Consider the following 21146-nt stretch of genomic DNA (forward strand, 5'->3'; position numbering starts at 1 on the left):
GACGGAAATGAACCGTCACAAAAATGAGATCGACAGAAGGTTCGAAATGGACGTGGTCGAATAGCTAGAGTACAAATGCAAGGTTGTAGAACCATGCCTGTCTAGTGCAAAGATAGACGCCGCCTATAAGAAAATTAAAGAGACGTTTGGTCAAAAGACATGCAGCTGCATGGAAATCAAGAGCTCTGATTACAAGCCAGTACTAAGTAGAAACAGCGCATCGACGTGCGGATACCGTCAGTCGTACTAGCGATGTTCAAACGCCTGAGGATGTCAGACAGTTGCTCCGAGGAAATATTGTGGAATTAGCACAACGTGATCAGGCGACAAACCCGTGAAGATTATTTACAGATTGTGTTAATAATTAGAAGGTGTATTTTGTGTGCAAACACAAATTTTTTAAATGGAACGATGCCTATTGACATTAAAAAACTAAAATTGGAGTAAATTAGGATGTCAGTAGTGTTTTCTGGTTTACGAAATACCATATTCTGAAAGTTTCCACATCGACTCTTGTTTGTGCCATTCATCCTGCGTAGCTGTCAGGTACGATGTTGTTATGTTTGCTTAAAGAGTGCTTGTGTGTTCCTTGCTAGGCAGTTACCGTGTGACAGGCAAAGCACTACGTCGTGAGTGGAAGAGCAGATTTACCAACGCGGAAAAAGCCGACGTGCTCGTGGTGTATGGAGAGTGTAGGTATAACCCAGTTCGTTCTTGTATGGTGTATGCGAGAAGACATCCCAATAGACATCAACCATCACTGCAATTATTAATCAACCTCTTCAACCAGTACGTGAAAATGGTAGTGTAACACTAAACAACGTAACAGATGCAAACAAACAACGACAAAAGAGGGGGAAATTAATGTTCTTGATGCTGTTGCAATTGATCCACACCTTAGCTCCCGCGCTGTCTCACGAGAAATTGCAGGAGTCAGTCAAGTGTCCCGCACATTCTCCATCGACAAATGTTCCATCCCTATCGCATCTCTCTCCATCAAGAGCTGCTTAAAAACGATTATGAGAATCGTGTTAACTTCTGTACATGGGCTTTGAGACAGGTACTCCAGATGTATCATGTATCTTATTGAGTGATGAAGCCACATTTACCAATCATGGGCTGGCCGAAACGTGCACTATTGGTCTGTTGCCTATCCTCGTAGGGTTCTCCAGGTGAAACGTCAGCGTCCACGGAGTGTGAACGTGTGATGTGGGGTCCTAAACCATGAGCTCATTGGCACGTGTTTTATAGACAGAACACTGGATGCACGCAAGTATCGCAGCCTCCTAACGGACCATCTTCCACGGATTCTAGAAAATATTCTTCTGCAGATTAGAAGGGACCTGTGGTACCAGCATGGTGGCTGTCCAGTCCTAGTGCACGAGTTACTACGGTATGTCTTCGGGAACTGTTTCCAAATCTTTGGATTTGACGTAGAGGGCCTGTACGTCGGCCGCCGACCTATTCCTCGGATTTGACGCCTGTAGACTTTTCTCTGTGGGGAAATCTGAAGACGCTGTCTACAAGGACATACCAGCTATATCCGATGATATGCAACGACGTATTACTGCAGCCTGCACGAACATCGTCGCTGAAATGCTAGCACGTGTGCAGCAGTCGTGCGATACCATACTGGAAGCGTGTACTACAACTACCAGTGGTCATTTTGCGCTCAACGTGTGGTTGTCAGTTGCCTCGTTGCTGGTCAGGATTCACATAACTAGTGTATTCACTTCTGTTGTTGTTTAGTATGTGCAGCCACAAGTATTATAAAAGTGTCGGTGTGGGAACTTTCAAACGCTACTGAAGTTCTAATTTGCTTTTAGTTTGTCTTAGTTTTTTAATGTCAATGGCCTTGTTCCATTTAAAAAGTATGTATTTTCACAAAAATGCACTGTGCGAGGATACTTACATTACTTTGTTGGCTAACGATAGATCCTCCGTCAGTGAAAACCGCACCTCATAGCATTTCCATTTGAGCAATATTTGCGGTGCAAGTTTTAGTTGATTCATCCTGTATACAACTGCTACAGGTAAGTATTCAGGACAATGTCACAGATAATGAAGTAGATAAAAATTAGATGGAAGTTATGATACGGCGAGAAGAATTTGAGACGGCACTGGAAGACCTAAGTCAAAACAAGTGCTCTGGAGTAGATGGGTTGAGCACCATAAAGCTATAATATTGATCAAGCTATAAGACGGGCAGTAGACAAGGAAGTAACAATATTATGGCAGAAATTATACCTTTCTTTCTGCACAAAAGATACTCTTCCAACGCTATTCAGGTGCTATCGGTTCTGGTAAGAAGGACAAATCTTCATTGATTGCTGGAACGTCATTTGATACGTAGTTTGTTACAATCCCTTAGTAAACAGCATTATTATGTCTTAAACAGGATAGGGTAGGATTTATTATATGTATGGAATTATGAGATTCAGTGATGCTGATTTATTTTCTTCGGATTGGAGTCCACAGACAGAGTAAACGTTTTGAAAGAGACTGTGGTTCATTCATAGTCTGTTCTTTAATCATAATTACAGATTGAAAACAGCTAGTTTCACCTTCAATGGACCTTATCAGGCACACATAGAAAGAGGACCCGAGGTTGAAATACATCTTTCGGCTACACTGAAGTGATTCGCTACATAATGAAGGTGTGAACATGTTACGTATCTCTTAACAAAAAAATGGGAAAAAGAGTTGACGATCAACTTGAACGGATGTCATGTGACGTCTGCCCAGACCAAATGCAACGAACAGTACCGAACAAAATGGAGAAAAAAAGAGAAGAGTCGTGGAATTGGGTTATTTAGTGAGTAGGGAGATTTTTATTTGGTGCGTTGATCTAGTATGTGGCGTGTTTAGTGTAGAAGAGTCGCTGGCAGGAGATATGTGATTTATACAGAAGTAACTATGATGTAGGCCAAACCTCGTGCATTGAGTAGGAAGAAGCATAAGATGAGAAAGGAGAGACGATGAAATGATGTGATAGGAAAGGTAAATGTCGGGGCAGATTTTGTAGTCAGTGTGGAAGACCCGTTGGAAGTTTCTTTGGTAGAGCAGTTTATATGCTAAGGTCGATGGGACGTGTTTACTTCACTCGGAGTATTGCTGCACCGTGTGGCATCCTTACCAGGTAGGATTGACGGAGGACATCAAAAAAGTGCAGAGAAAGGCAGCCCGTTTCATGTTATCGTGCAATAGGGGTGAGAGTGTAGCTGATATGATAAGCGAGTTGGGGTCGCAGTCACTGAAACAAAGGCGGTTTTCTTTGCGGCGAGATGTATTTACGAAATTTCAGTCACCAGCTTTCTCTTCCGCATGCGAAAATACACTCCTGGAAATTGAAATAAGAACACCGTGAATTCATTGTCCCAGGAAGGGGAAACTTTATTGACACATTCCTGGGGTCAGATACATCACATGATCACACTGACAGAACCACAGGCACATAGATACAGGCGACAGAGCATGCACAATGTCGGCACTAGTACAGTGTATATCCACCTTTCGCAGCAATGCAGGCTGCTATTCTCCCATGGAGACGATCGTAGAGATGCTGGATGTAGTCCTGTGGAACGGCTTGCCATGCCATTTCCACCTGGCGCCTCAGTTGGACCAGCGTTCGTGCTGGACGTGCAGACCGCGTGAGACGACGCTTCATCCAGTCCCAAACATGCTCATTGGGGGACAGATCCGGAGATCTTGCTGGCCAGGGTAGTTGACTTACACCTTCTAGAGCACGTTGGGTGGCACGGGATACATGCGGACGTGCATTGTCCTGTTGGAACAGCAAGTTCCCTTGCCGGTCTAGGAATGGTAGAACGATGGGTTCGATGACGGTTTGGATGTACCGTGCACTATTCAGTGTCCCCTCGACGATCACCAGTGGTGTACGGCCAGTGTAGGAGATCGCTCCCCACACCATGATGCCGGGTGTTGGCCCTGTGTGCCTCGGTCGTATGCAGTCCTGATTGTGGCGCTCACCTGCACGGCGCCAAACACTCATACGACCATCATTGGCACCAAGGCAGAAGCGACTCTCATCGCTGAAGACGACACGTCTCCATTCGTCCCTCCATTCTCGCCTGTCGCGACACCACTGGAGGCGGGCTGCACGATGTTGGGGCGTGAGCGGAAGATGGCCTAACGGTGTGCGGGACCGTAGCCCAGCTTCATGGAGACGGTTGCGAATGGTCCTCGCCGATACCCCAGGAGCAACAGTGTCCCTAATTTGCTGGGAAGTGGCGGTGCGGTCCCCTACGGCACTGCGTAGGATCCTACGGTCTTGGCGTGCATCCGTGCGTCGCTGCGGTCCGGTCCCAGGTCGACGGGCACGTGCACCTTCCGCCGACCACTGGCGACAACATCGATGTACTGTGGAGACCTCACGCCCCACGTGTTGAGCAATTCGGCGGTACGTCCACCCGGCCTCCCGCATGCCCACTATACGCCCTCGCTCAAAGTCCGTCAACTGCACATACGGTTCACGTCCACGCTGTCGCGGCATGCTACCAGTGTTAAAGACTGCGATGGAGCTCCGTATGCCACGGCAAACTGGCTGACACTGACGGCGGCGGTGCACAAATGCTGCGCAGCTAGCGCCATTCGACGGCCAACACCGCGGTTCCTGGTGTGTCCGCTGTGCCGTGCGTGTGATCATTGCTTGTACAGCCCTCTCGCAGTGTCCGGAGCAAGTATGGTGGGTCTGACACACCGGTGTCAATGTGTTCTTTTTTCCATTTCCAGGAGTGTATTTTGTTGACACCCGCCTAGTTGATTGTAATGTGCAAATACAAGGAAATAATACAGTTGATGCATGTTATGTTTCAAGAAGATGTTTTTGCTGTATCAGTAAGTATCCTATTATTACTTTTCTGTCATTTCACAGCACGAAGCGTTTCGAAGGAAAACTGCTATCTCTAGGTACCTTTGCATTAAATTATGTTCGTATGAAAAGTGTTTCCCTGGGCCCATGCTTGCTACATCTGGCCTTTGGGAGTTGTGCTAAAGGTGAATGTTTAAACTTAGTAGCAGCTCTTTTGTGACACACGGGTACATGAGTTTCTCACTAGAAGGTGTGAACATGTTACGTATCTCTTAAGCGTGTTGTACCAATTCAGGGAAATGGCTGATAGAGTGAAATGTTTCAACTGATTTGGTGAGAATATATTCGACTCGAACTGTGAAAATAATTTGATCTCTTAATGTAACTTGTTGCGGGCCCTTTGCACGGAGCAACGCTGTTTTGGAATTTGGAGACACAAACCGCGAGAGAGACATCGACGTTATGTGAACTGTAAGAAAAGAAGCTAATGCTGGGAAGACCGCATGAGGTACTCGAAGTACGGGAGCTACAGAAGACCAATAAGCGATTTCACTGGAATTGCTCAACGTCATTACTATACTATCGTAGCATGTCAGTAATTTCGTCAAAAACTGTACTTATTGCTTTGAAGTAACATCACTCGCTTCGGTGTCCATCTTCAGTGTCTGTCACAGAGTCTCTTCCACTCCCCACCTCATGCCTTTCCCTCTTCTGGTTGTCGATCTTTGATCCGGAAATGAAGGCAAGACCGTTCGTTAAAACGCAGTCCTCTATGAATTTTGTATGTCATTCTACAGCGGTCGTTTACATGCCGCTGAATTACGGTTCTCAGATTAATATGTAAATAAGATCCAGTTCTGAATAAACTATTAAACAAACGAAACTTCTGCGCTTAATTTATTATTTAACGTCAGGTGTGCACCTCCCATCTGTGATGGGTGACATAAATATTTTTCCCTCGGTTAAAGCGTTTTCACGACGGACTGTTCGCCGCTTAACCGTCGCTGTTTAACATATTGACTACGTCAGTTGACACGCCCGTTCGGTTAAAGATGAGATACAAGTTTGTTGAATATCATTAGATGACCAGTATGTTATTTTCCGTCCCATACCATTATATGGCAGAATACAGATAGAGAAACAAAATTAAAGAACGTGTGCAAACTGATTAGTGGAAGAGATACTAAAATTTGATTGACTCCACTTCTGGAGCCTACGGAGCGCGAAGGGGATGGAACAAAGCGGAAGAGTGCAACTCGAAGTTGATAAATTGTTGACTGACCGACAAACATAAATTTTCTTCGGCGCAATTGCCGGAAGTTCAAATGTTCAAATGTGTGTGAATTTCTAAGGGACAAAATAACTAAGGTCATAGGTCCCTAGACTTACACACTATTTAAATTAACTTACCCTTAAGGACAACACACACGCCCGCCGGAGTGGCCGATCGGTTCTAGGCGCTACAGTCTGGAATCGCGCGACCGCTGCGGTCGCAGGTTCGAATCCTGCCTCGGGCATGGATGTGTGTGATGTGTTTAGGTTATACTTGGAAGGAGAGACAGCATTGGTCGTATTTTTGTTTTGTTTTATTAAACGCAAAATCGATTTTCGGTCACTTAGAGACCATCTTCAGTGCCGTAATATATAATTTAAATTGGTAGGCACTGGTGTCAACAAGCTTACAGCGATCACATTTTATGTGCCTACCAATTTAAATTATATATTACGGCACTGAAGATGGTCTCTAAGTGACCGAAAATCGATTTTGCGTTTAATAAAACAAAAAAATACGACCAATGCTGTCTCTCCTTCCAAGTATACCCATTATATGGCCGTGGTGCACAGGACACTCCATGGAGTCGCCAATCAATAGTCTTTAGGTTAGTTAGGTTTAAGTAGTTCTAAGTTCTAGGGGACTGTTGACCTCAGCAGTCAATTCCCATAGTGCTCGGAGCCATTTGAACCATTTGAACAAAACACACACACACACACACACACACACACACACACACACACACACACACACACATGCCCGATGGAGGACTCGAACCTCCGGCGGGAGGGGCAGCGAAATTCTTGTCGCAAGTAGTACACGATATTTTGTGTGAGACTGTCTGGTCGGTCTCACGCGACAAAATTTCACAAAGGCATTGGACTCTAGGTGAGTGAAAATCCTCGTTGGTTCATCCTAATATACTGATTTGGATTTTCCCTACTTCCGGAAATTTCTTAAGACGAATACGCAGGAGGTGATTCATTCCAGAGCGACACAGCACATTACTTGTCCATGCTCGCGTCCATTGAGTTTCATTAGAATCACTAATGACCAAGTCGCTAGATTTGTTACCGTTAGGTTCAAAGAACACGCAAATCTTACGGAGATGCTTCGGGAACTCAAATAGGAATCCCTGGAGGGAAGGCGACATTCTTTCCGAGGAAGACTTGAGAAAATTTAGAGAACCAGCTTTTGAAGTTGACTGCACAACGATTCTGTTGCCTCCAACACGAACTGCGCGTAAGGACCACAAATATAAGATACGGAAAATTAGGGTGGATACGGAGGCAATAGGCAATCGTTTCTCCCTCGTTGTGTTTGCATGCGGAACAGGAAAGGAAATGACTAGTAGTGGTGGATTGCGGAGTATCGAGTTAGACGCAGATGCAGGTGCAGATATAACATGCGGTAATCTTTTATTCAACAGTTTCTCTTATACACGAGTTGCATTTAGGAGGTTTTCCGGTCTCTCGGTTTCAAATAACCGTTATTTTTTCTTATTCCTTACGAATTTATGATCAATGAGCTAGAAGATAGTGTCGGAAGTCCCACGCAGCTTTTCGCGGATGATGCTGTAGTATACAGAGAAGTTTCAGCATTAGAAAATTGCAGCGAAATGCAGGAAGATCTGCAGCGGATAGGCACTTGGTGCAGGGAGTGGCAACTGACACTTAACATAGACAGATGTAATGTATTGCCAATTCATAGAAAGAAGGATCCTTCATTGTGTGATTATATGATAGCGGAACAAACACTGGTAGCAGTTACTTCTGTAAAATATCTGGGAGTATGCGTACGGAACGATTTGCAGCGGAATGATCATACAAAATTAATGGTTGGTAAGGCGGGTGCCAGGTTGAGATTCATTGGGAGAGTCCTTAGAAAATGTAATCCATCAACAAAGGAGGTGCCTTACAAAACACTCGTTCGACCTATACTTGAGTATTGCTCATCAGTGTGGGATCCGTACCAGGTCGGGTTGACAGAGGAGATAGAGAAGATCCAAAGAAGAGCGGCGCGTTTCGTCACAGGGTTATTTGGTAACCGTGATAGCGTTACGGAGATGTTTAGCAAACTCAAGCGGCAGACTCTCCAAGAGAGGCGTTCTGCGTCGCGGTGTAACTTGCTGTCCAGGTTTCGAGAGGGTGCGTTTCTGGATGAGGTATCGAATATATTGCTTCCCCCTACTTATACCTCCAGAGGAGATCACGAGTGTAAAGTTAGAGAGATTTGAGCGCGCACGGAGGCTTTCCGGCAGTCGTTCTTCCCGCGAACCATACGCGACTGGAACAGGAAAGGGAGGTAATGACAGTGGCACTAAAGTGCCCTCCGACACACATCATTGGGTGGCTTGCGGAGTATAAATGTAGATGTAGATGCAAAAGCATTTTGTCGTGAAGTTATTGTTCCGACTTGAAAATCACATTTCAATGGAAGCGCGGATACGCCCGCTCTATCCGCTTGGGCCCTGTGCGATTCCGATCGAAATCTTTCACTGTAAGAATATTGTAACATTCTAGGTCGAAGAAAATATCGATATAGGTGTAGTACGTGCTCATAAGATGTCTCGAGTACATGCTTTCCACAAAAGCGTTATGGCGACACTTCAACAGGAGTTCAACGAAAGACAATACGCAGCACGATTGCTGTTCTGAAAGGTGGCAAGCTGCGATAAACGGGACACTGGAAACTTTGTATCATAAACCATCACTGCGCAGTGACGTTATTAAGGCTATTGCTGACGTATACAAACATTAGACTGACGACAGTTTGATGGAATCTTGGAGCCTAGAAACAGGACAACAATGAAGTACTGAATTCATTAATTTGGACTTACGCTTCGAAAACGAAGGCTTACTGCATCTTCCAGGTATAGCAGGCTAAAGGCAAGTTGAAAAATTTTAACGTTATAGACACAAAAATCGAACTCAAAAATTCTTATCCGTATTTCTCGAGCTTGTAATTTTGGCGTGAACCTCAGGAAATAACAAAATTTTCTATCATGTTTGTGATTTATTAACCTTTAAAAGCAACAAAATAGGTCGGGTTTCAGCTCGCCTCCATTTTGATACGCACTACATGAAATCTGAGTTTCGAGGTCAACGCCATATATAATTACGCTAATGCACATTAATATAAATCCGAGAAAGACAAAAGTAATGAGACGTAGCAAAATTGATAACAGCGAAAACCATAACATCAGAAATGGGGATCACGAAGTAGATGAAGTTAAGGAGTTATGCTTTCCTAGCAAGCGAAATAACCCATGGCGGACAGAGTAAGGAGGAATAAAAAGCAGACTAACACTGGCAGAAAGGGGCATTCATAAAAGAGAAGTCTAGTAGTATCAAAAACAGGCCTTAATTTGAAGAATAAATATCTGAGGACGTACGTCGCCTGGCGAGCAGCATTGTATGGTAGTGAAATACGGACTACGGGAAAAACAGAATACTAGAGAATCGAAGCCTTTGTGATTCTGTGCTACAGAAGAATGCTGAAAATGAGTAGGGCTGATAAGGTAAGTAATGAGGAAGTTCTTCGCAGATTTGGCGAGGGAAAGAATATATGGAGAAATACTGATAAGAAGAAGGGATAGATATTAGGACATCTCTTAAGGCATCCATGGTACTAGGGGAAGCTGTATCGAGTAACACTGTAGAGGAACACACATACTTGAACACGTCCAGCAAATAATTGAGGACGTAGGAGAGGAATTGGTGGCGGAACACATTAAACCAGTCAGAAGACTAATGACTCAAAAAAAATGTACATATGGTTAATTTTGATTTCAGACCTGTATTTCGCACTCAATCGGGCGAACATTCAGGTTGCGCAATCCACGCAAAGGTATTTTGGCAGCCCTTATGTGCTGCATAGACTCACAAAATTTACCGGGCAAAAATTATTTAGTTAATATTAGACATATCTATTTTTTGGTGCATTCAATAAAATTCTTCTGGGTTTGAGGCCGCATTGTCATCTGTAAAATTCCGACGTTTCGGCGACTAACTGCTGTTAGCAATACACCCTGAGGAAGACGCCTTGCAACAGTCGCCGAAACGTCGAAATTTTACAGATGACAATGCGGCCTCAAACCCACAAGAATTGTATTGACTGTGACAACGGCCGCGGAAACCTACATGTACATATGTACTTTTTGTTAAATAATTCTTCGTAGAAAAAATGTCAAACATGAACAAAAATTAAAGCTCAGAGACTAGAAAACCTACTTAAGTTTTGTTTGCCAAACAACAAACTGCATGCCATGCAATGAAATCGTGAAAGGACGACTAGCTCAAATATATAGGTGAAATGCTTTACATTGAAACTGCGTCCAGTCTCTAGACAACAATTTTTTAAAAACTTTTACTCTGGTATTAGGTAGCTATCGATTCGCTGCAGGCTCATGGTCTCACGGTGAATATTAGAGGCGCTTGATATTTTGTAGCAGCAGCAGTTAGTCTTTGGGATCGTTTCGTGGTGAAAACAGTTGTAATAAATTTCCAGGTTTTATGCTACGACACTGATGAGCCTGAACATATGACCACCCGCTTACTTGGCTGTTGGTTCGCCTCTGGAATGCAGTACAGCAGGGATTCTGCACGGCATGGACTCAATATGTCGTTCGTAGGTTTCTGGAGGTATGTGGTGCCACATGTCTACGCATAGGGAAGAAAATCGTATAAATTAGGAGATGGTGGGCTGTGGTCGATAAGCTGGCGCCCTAAAGCGTCACAGATGTTTTCCATCGAGTTCCAATTGGTGAATTTAGTGACCAAATCTGCAGTAATATTCACATCAGAGATGACGTGGTACCTTCGTTTGCAAGTAAAGGTCACTGTGTCCCATAGCATAACACTGTCCCCGCGACCATCGACCTGCTGATACTTGATGCTCCTAACCCAGTGTCACATTTCTGCGAGGGTTATTCGGCAGGAAAGGTCTGAATCGTCATAGCTAATCGAATATTGTGCTAACAACGAAACACTCTTGCGCACTGACTCCTGGCATATTATGGTTCGTCAAACGACACCATTTGCATTGATACTGTTGCAGTGTGCTGTTTACAGCGTCAGTTCAGAATATTTATGTCAGTTCGGAATGTTTAAAACAATTGATCAGCCCCCTATCCCCACTGTGTAATATAATCAGTAATTCGGTTTTTGACAGCAAGGAACGTTTCAGGTGAGTGAGGGCTATGGCCCCAATGCGATCAATACGATGGGTGACAGTAAAGTTCGTATGTGGGTGAGAGCTTTCAAGAACGAACGAGAAAATGTCCAAGATGAACCATCAGCGGTCTCAGGAGATTTTAGCAATTCCATGGAAGTGAGATCGGCGATTCTCTGTTTTAACATTAGCTCTGGATTTTCCGAAACTGGGTAGAAAGCCTTTGCACAATATTATCTCTGAAAAAATGGAATTTCGCAAATAGTGCGCATATTGGGTTCCCAGGCTGCTTACTGAGGAACACAAATTGAAACGAATGACTTGTCCTCTTGATTTTTTGGGCCGATATCATAAGGAAGATGATCAATATTGTCACACGGCGCAAGACGTATGTTGCTCACAGGACCCCAGAGTATAAACGTCAGTTAGTGGAATGACCAAGCAGACAATCTCAACACGCAAGGTTATCGCAGCCGTGTTTCGGGATGTAAATGAAGTTTTGTTATTCGAATTTACGCGGCAAGGCACAACAATAAAAGCAGTCGCTTACTAATCTTCGACGTGCAACACAGAATAAGTGATGTGGCCGTCTGATGTCTGAAGTTTTGTTGCTGCACGAAAATGCCAGACCCCATGCTACCACTCACACCTAAAGTGTAATCACATCTTTTGCATGGGAGCAGATTGTCCATCCACAGTACAGTCCAGTGTTGGTGCCGAGCGCGTTTCACTTGTTCCGACACCTAAAGGAGTTTCTCGGCGGCAAGCGCTTCACGGTAGGTAACGAGGGGAAAGAAGCAGTTAAGGACTGATTATCGTCACAGGCAGCAGACGTGTGAGACTCAGGAATACGAAAGTCCGTAGTGCGTTATGACAAATGTTTAAACAAATATGTAGACTATGTAAAAGAATACACAAATTGATGGCTCTCGATCTTCCACCATAACCGTGTCCATCAACATGAGGTGGCAAATATGAGGTACCCAAGGAAGAGGAAACGTGGGTTCTACTATGACAAGACTGCTTGCTAGCTACAACAGGAAAACACAATTAATTAGCAGGAGTACAAAATAAGAAATTATTTATTACTTAAATTTCCTGTAGTCCATGATCAGTTGGTTGACAAATATAGAAGACGCGACTAGACTGAGCGTCTGTAGAATGAAATAATTTACAAGTCACAAATCTTGCAGTGACGAATTAATCTCTCGTAATCTTGAATGTCGAATCCGGTGATTTTGAAGACTACATTGGAACGGAGCTACAAAGGCATGATGGCAGCAACGACTGAGCTGCAGATGATGACGTACTAACATCGGCGCTGGCTGACCACTGAGCGCGGCTACGAACTGTAGACTGGCACAACTGCACTACTCTCCTGCTGCACAAGAAGTGGCCGAGCGGCGCCTCGCGGCGAGCATAAGTACTGCCACTGGCTGTGTACTCTTTGGCTAACACAGCCGTTCTTCTATTCCATTTATCGAGAGAATCGCATCGGTGGATCGATCCCTCAGGCGGCGGTGTAGTCGTATGACTGACGACATCACACAAATAAGCAAGGAATTAAATTAAAAGTTGTTCGAAAAAATAGTCTGCAATGGTTTATGTTTTATAAGAAATCGGACCTTATTTTCGGAATAACCGCAAATCCACAGTCCAACCTAGGAGACCCAACGGCACTGTCATTGCTATTGCGGTGAACACGGGATCATCGTTACAGGACCGTGAATCTAGGGAACTTGTCATCTGGGTCGGCTGAATCAAGTTCTTGTAACACCAAGATGGTGGTCCTGTCCATATACGCTGTCATTCAAGAGAACGGCTGTTCGAAACATACATGGCACTACGCGTGCAGGCCGGTGTGTGCAATATTATACTACAATGAAGCGCCAAAGAAACTGGTATAAATATGCGTATTCAAATACAGAGGTATATAAACAGGCAGAATAAGGCGGAGCGGTCAGCAAGGCCTACATAAGATAACAAGCGTCTCGCCCAGTTGTCAGATCGGTTATTGCTGCTACAATGGCAGGTTATCCACATCTAAGTGAGTTTGAACGTGGTGTTATAGTCGGCGCACGACCAATGGGACACAGCATCTCCGAGGTAGCGATGAAGTGGGGACTTTCCTGTACGACCATTTCAACAGTATACCGTGAACATCAGGAATCCGGTAAAACATCAAACGTCTGACGTCTTTTCGGCCGGAAATAGAGCCTGCAACAACGGGACCAACGACGACTGGAGAGAACAGTTCAACGTGACAGAAATTCAACCCTTCCGCAAATTGCTGCAGATTTCAGTGCTGGGCCATCAATAAATACCAGCGTGCTAACCGTTCAACGAAACATAATCGATATGGACTTTCGGAGCAGAAGGCCCAGTCGTGTACCCTTGATGACTCCACGACATTAAGTTTTACGCCTCGCCTGGGCCCTTCAACACCGACGTTGGACTCTTGATGACTGGAAACATGTTGCCTGGCCGGACGAGTATCGTTTCAAATTGTATCAAGAGGGTGGACGTGTGCGGGTATGGAGACAGTCTTATGAATCCATGGACCCAGCATGTCAGCAGCGGACTGTTCAGGCTGGTGGATGCTCTGTACTGGTGTGGAGCGTAGGCAGTTGGAGTTATGTGGGACCCCTGGTACGTCTAGATACGACTCTTGACAGATGATGCCTACGTAATCATCCTGTCTGACATCTATATCTATTCATGTCCATTGTACATTCCGACGGACTTGAGCATTTCCAACAGGACAACGCCACACCCTACACGTCCAAAATTGCTCCTGGAATATTCTTCTCAGTATAACACTTCCACTGGCCACCAGACTCCCCAGACATGAACATTATAGAGAATATCTGGGCTGCCTTGCAACGTGCTGTTCAGAAAAGATCTCCACCGCCCCCCTGTACTCTTACGGATTTATGAGCAGCCCTGCACGATTGATGGTGTCAGTTCCCTCCAGAACTACTTCCGACATTATTCGAGTAGTGCTGCTGCACTTCTGCGCGCTCGGGGGGCCCTGCACGATAATAGGCAGGTGTATCAGTTTCTTTTGCTCTTAGTTTATAGGGACATTTTCTTGGCCACCCATGGGATCTGTGGTAGTAATCGAAGGCACCTTGAAGGGTGTGGTACAAGCAAAAATTAGTGCGAAACAGGGCGCTTCTTCGCGCTCGATGTCTGCAGCGACGGGAGCGGCGGAGTGGTTGTCCACAGTGACAGAATTGTGCTACAGTGGTATGAGTTTAATGTTAGTTTAATGTTTTCATTTGCTCTCAGGCACGGTACATTTCACCAGATACAATTACTACGCATAATGATGCAAAATGATATTCGCCTGATTTTACTATCAAATATAAAACATAGCTAAGCGAGGTAAGGAGTCAATGAAGTACATTAGTTTGATTGCACAATTACAACAAAAGCCACGAAATTGTAATACAGAATTCAATTACATACATACATAATAAACCACAAGAGATATCATCAAATTTTAAATTTCTCTACTGTTTTGACTAAAACTGACATTTTGAGACCGTGGCTGTGTACAGTATATAGGTTGACTCTTTCAAAGAAGGCAGCAACCAGCCACTATCGATAATGCTATTTATTAACGTGAATAGCGCCGTAACCAGTTTCGAATCGACAGGTTCATCTTCAGACTGGAACCGGTTGTGGCGCTATTTACATTAATGAGTAGCATCATCGAGAGTGGCTGGCTGCGGCACTCTTTTGTGAAAGAATCGACCTATATTTTAAAGTATTCTTGTATAAAGATGAATGAAATGTCAAGTAAATGTTCGCATATTATAACAAATAAGGAACTGTACATTGACGCAATTCATACGTAGTCATTAACAGAAAATGGCATAATAGGCCTAAATTACGTTCGTGGTGAATAAATACATTCGCCATGAGTTACGTAGATGACTTGGTCGCTAAATTAGCCGGATCTGAACCCAATGAATCACACTTGTGACACTGTAGAGGGCCAGCTCCAGACTCACAAAACTCTGCCTCGCAATTTACGGGAATTGTGTGGATAGTAGCTGGATGTGATCCTACGACCCGTAGTCTGAGGGCAGCTTCTTTGACTAGTGATCAAAATGTCCTCGGTCCCATGTTTGAACCCAGCCACAACTTAAATTTAGAGTCAAAATCATCAGCAATGGCGGCCGACGACTTCCGGCCTAAGAACCCACCCTCGTTCTGCCAACGGCCTTGTCAAAGAGGGCGGAGGAGCGGACAGCGGTTCAGGGATATTATCTTTGCGGAAGCAAACTGCTCCAGAAAAGGCCGAAGAATCAACAATGTTCAACGGCGTGGGGATGCAGAAGGCAACGGAAAACACTGCATTAAAACATGTAATGTGTTTCCATAGGACAAGTGGCCTGTAATTGCAAAATTGTCTCGATGATCTCTCCATTGACAAAAGGTTCCGTACTAGTCCCCCGTTCCGTTCTCCGAGATGGGACTGCCAAGGGAGATGTGACCGTGAGAAAGAGATTCAAGATCCAACGAAATCGTAAGGTTCTACGAGTTGGGGCTTGGATATCAGAATTTTGAACATGGTAGCGAAACTAGAAAATCTGAAAATGGAAATGGAGAGGCTCAGTCTAGATATAGTGGTTGCCAGTGAAATAAAATGGAAAAAAGACAAGGATTTCTGGCCAGAGGAGTAGCAAAAAAATATATACCGGGAGTAGGATCCGTTATGAATGGGAAGGTAGGCACAGAGTGAGTTACTGTGAATACTTCAGTGATAAGTTTTCTCTCATCAGGATTGACAGCAAACTACCACCAACAACAATATAACGGGTGTACACGCCGACATCACAAGCAGAGGATGAAGAAACGTAGACAGTGTTTGAGGATATTGTACGAGTAATTGATTACGTAAAGGGAAATGAAAATCTAATAGTGATGGGGGACTGGAATGCGGTTGTGGGGTAGGGAACAGAAAGAAGGGTTACGGAAGAATATATGTTTGGCACTAGGATTGAGAGAGAATCAAGATTAACTGAATTCTGCAGCAAATTTCAGCTGCTAATAAAGAAAGCTCTGTTCAAGAGTCATAAGAGGAGGACGTATACTTGGAAAGGCAGTTAGATTACATCATGGCCAGGCATAGAGTCTGAAATCAGATGTTGGATTGGATGGCGTACTCAGAAGCAGAGATAGATTCAGGTCACAATTTAGTAGTGACGAAGAGTAGGCTGAAGTCAGGAAGAATCATTGCCCAAAGATGTGGGGTCGGATGTACTAAGAACTGAAGAAAGACATTTGAAAATCTCGAAGGCTATGGATACTTGGATAATGAATAGCTCAGTAGATACTTCAGTTGAAAATTAATGGACATCTCTAAAGATGGTAGTCATAGAAGTGGGAAAGCAAACCATAGGTACAAGGATGGTACCTGCGAGGAAACTATGGATAACATATTAAATACTTCAGGTGATCGACGACAGAAAGAAGTACGAAAATGGTCAGGCAAATTGAGGAATACAGAAAATAAATAGGAAGCTTAGGGGAGGTAAGATGACATGGCTACATGAAAGTTGAAGAAATCGAAAAAAAAAGATTATCGGAAGGACGGACTCAGCATATAGAAAAGTCAAAACAACCTTCGTTGAAGTTAAAAGCAATGGAGCAACTGTGATAACATTAAGAGGGCAGTAGGAACTCCACTGTTAAAGGCAGAGTAGGGAGCGGATAGTTAGAAAGAGTACACAGAAAGCCTCTACGAGGGGAAGACTTTTCCGGTGACGTGATAGAAGAAGAGTCGCCAGGGAACAGGTTTGGGGTCTAATATTAGAATCAGACGCTAAAAGAGCTTTGGAAGAGCTAAGATCAAATAAGGCAGAAGGGATAGATCTCATTCCATCAGAATTTCTAAAATCTTTGTTTGGCAACAAAACGTCTATTAACGTTGATATGTGGAATGTATGAGTCTGACGATATACTACCTGACATTCGAAAAAGCATCATTCACACTATTCCGAAGATGGCCCTAGTCTACAAGTGCGAGAATTATCCCACGATCAGCATCCAAATTCCTGGCAAGAATAATGTATAGAAGAATGGAAAAGAAATTGAAGATCTGTCAGATGACGATCAGTTTGGCTTTAGGAGAGATAAAGGCACCACAGAGGCAGTTCTCACGTTGCGGTTGATAACGGAAGCAAGACTGAAGAAAAATCGAGACACGTTCATTGGATTTATCGATCTGGAAAAAGCGTTCGGCAACGTAAAACGGTGCAAGATGTCGAAATTCTGAGAAAAATAGGGGTAAGCTATAGGGAAAGATGGTTAATATAGAATATATACAAGAATGAAGAGGGAACAATAAGACTGGAAGACCAATTCTCAATGAAAGTGAAGCAGAATTACAGGATCTGATGAATCGAATGAGCAATCTAAAGAGAGTGAATGGATGAAAGACGAAGGTAATGCTAAGCAGCAAAATCGAGAACAGCAAGGAACTTACCATCTGGCTTGGTGATCACGATGTAGATGAAGTTAAGGAATTCTGTTACCTAGGCAGCAAAATAACCCATGGCCTTCGGAGCAAGGAGGACGATGAAAGAAGACTAGCATTGACAAAAAGGATATTTCTGATAAAGATAAGGCTGCTAGTATCGAACATTGATCTTAATTTGAGGAAGAAATTTCACGTTTGGAGCACAGCATTGTATGGTTGTGAGGCATGGAGTGTGGGAAAACGGGAGCAGAAAAGAATGGAAGCATTTGAGATGTGGTGATAAAGATGAATGTTTAAAATTAGGCGGACTCATAAGGTAAGGAATGAGAAAGTTCTTCGCAGAATCGGCGAGGAAAGGAGCATATGGAGAACACTGACAAGAAGGAGGGACAAGACGATAGGACATTTGTTGAGACATCAGACACCAGAGGGAGGTATAATGGTAAGAACTGGAGAGGATGACAGAGACTAGAATACAACCAGCAAATAATTGAGGACGTAGCTTGGAAGTGCTACTATGAAATAAATTCGTGGCGGATCGCATCAAACCTGTGAGAAGACTGACGACTCAAATAAATGCGTGGACGTCTGGTGCCACATACTTTCAGAAACCTACCATGGACTTGTGTAGCCATGTCAGGGAGAATCGCTGCTGTATTACGTTCTAAATGTGGAATAACATTGTATAAAGCGGGAGGTCATTATGTTTTTGCTCGTCAACCAATGACTGTGATTGCAATTTTGTTATTTACGCGTTTTGTTGTGCCTACTATTTTAAACGATCCGTTATTAACCAGCTCGAAATAAATAGCTCTTAGATGTACTTGACTTGATAAATTATGCACAAACATTCAACTTAAGCGCTAAGACTGGCATTTTATGAGATGTGAGAGTTCGCCACATCATTTTCTTTGATATACTGCACTCATATGTTACATGCACCTACATCGTCTCACCGGCTAATGGTACAAGAGTTTATATTAAGAGATTATGTTCGCTCACATCTTGATAATAAATCAGTAATAAGAGTCTAACAGAAGACACTTTGGATTTACACCAATTCACACACACGCAGGGATGAACATATTGGTTCCGATTACATAGTTAAAACTCGCTCATTTTTCTCTCTCTTCTAAAACTCATTATAGAATTTCAGTGTATTTAAGACCCCCGCACCGATGAACCACGGACTTTGTCAGGGGAAAGGGAGCGGAAGAGGGAGTCGTGCCTCAACGATACAAGTGGTCGTACCCCAGGTGCAGCCCCAACGAAGGGAAATCTAAGCAGATCCAGAGTAACCTGTGGTTCCTGAAGACATTCAGCAGTTGCACGCAGATCAGTATGGGTGACTAACTGATCTGACATAACGAAACTAGCCAGCATGGTCTTGCCATGCTGGTAATGCGAACGGCTGAAAGCGTGGGAAACTACAGCCGTTATTTTGCACGAGAACACGCAGAGCTACTGTACGGCTTAATAATGGCATTCTTTTGGGTAAAACATTCCGTGTGTGATATAGTTCTGAACTCAGATCTCGGGGCGAAGGATACTGAAGACGATGCTGTCATCAGGAAAAACAAAATTTGCATTCTACCTGTCGGATCGTAGAACACCTAATCGGATAGGTAAATAAGAGGATTTATAGAGGAAAATGGATGAGTTAAAATTACATTTAGTCGTAATCAGTGAAAGGAGGCAGCAAGGAGAACAAAGTTCTGATCATGTAAGTATAGGGTTATAAATACAATATTAAATAGGGGTAATACAGGTGTAGGTGTAAATGGATAAGAAATGCACTTAAACTACTTATTCGGTAAGCTCTTCTCTCTTAAGTAACAGAATCTTCACTAGAAGTCTCCATCCATAGCGATCTTCATCTTTTCATAATACACTGCGGAGAGGTAGGCCGGTAGCCTTCGCTTGGCGCAACCATCTACTCGCTACTTTTCCTCGTGGTCTTCTGCCTTCGATTTTGTCTTGCAAGATGACCTTTTGTGAATTATACTGTTCTCTTCTCAAAATGTGCTCTAGGAACTGGAAGTATTTTTGGCTGATGTCGGAAGATAAGCTTCTTGTGATGCTTAGTTATTCTAGAACGGAAGCATTGGTCCTTCTTTCTGTCATGGTAGATATATCATTTTCCACCAACACGACATCTCGAAGACTCAGTTCGTCTCCCGTCACTCCCTTCCACAGTCCAGTTCTCGCAACCGTACAAGAACACAGGAAGCATCAATAATTTCACAAGGACATCTTCGTTGTTTAGAATATTGCCCGTTTCTGCCAGATCTTAGTGAGTACAACTACTGAGGCTCATCCAGGAACGATTCTTCGTTTTATTCCTCATTATACTTTTCTGTGTCATCGATCGGACGAATTATCGTAGGCAAGACAAACATGATGCCAACACCCACGGAAGTAGTACAAGTTTATATGACAACTAGCTACGCAGATGATGAAGAGACTGAAAGATCGTGTGATAAGAGATTCAAAAAAAGGAAGACGAAAATTTAACTGTGGCTGTAGACTGGAATTTGATAGTGGGAAAAAGAAGAGAAGGAGAACTATTTGACCATGGACGGGGGGAAAGGTATGACAGACGAAGACGCTGGGTATATCTTTGCTATAAATAAGGTTGTTGGCTGATAGTTTTCGATACGTACAGTAACTTCGTGTACCGACTCCACGCTCACCAAGGAATTATACAACTGCAGATGATCATGTTTGAGTGAAACTGGTTAACTGGCTACCGGAATGAATAAATATTAGTTTTAATGTACAGTGACTGTTTTTGTTATATGGTTTAAGGTCTTTGTCACTCTAAAACGACTTAAAAATTGCCAGCTTTAAACTACCTAGAATCGCATATCGTTTGTTACCAGTTCACATTTAGATATATATTCAGTTGTATCTCGTTGTTCAGGAAAAATGGAAAAAGACTTCTTTATGTATTTCCATTCCGTATTCGTATGATTTTAGAAAAGTCGGCTTGATAGCAGGGCTGTCAGAGTACTTCACGTTAATTGATTGTTGTGTCACACATATATAGCACATACATCCGAGGACATTACGTTCTTCTATTCGAGTGCCACATTACGTGATCAATAATTGCGTAACGTTTTACGTCACACGGTGCCAGGTAATAAGCTCGAATGTGTGTGTTTAGTGGGAACTAAACTGCCGATAACGATGGCTTTACAGTTTTTCTTACGTTGGTGTCCAGGCGTTTCGTATGTGATAATTATTTATTCATAATTCCTCTTCTCTATTATTTACATGTCTTTCCTCCATCTGACAGGCCGACGAGGTCAACTGTGTAAGCTACCGGCAATTTAACGACCAAGAACCAGCAGCGTTGTTCAGCTCGTATCCACAGT

This window comes from Schistocerca serialis, chromosome 2 (assembly GCF_023864345.2).
Source record: "Schistocerca serialis cubense isolate TAMUIC-IGC-003099 chromosome 2, iqSchSeri2.2, whole genome shotgun sequence".
Classification (NCBI taxonomy): domain Eukaryota; kingdom Metazoa; phylum Arthropoda; class Insecta; order Orthoptera; family Acrididae; genus Schistocerca; species Schistocerca serialis.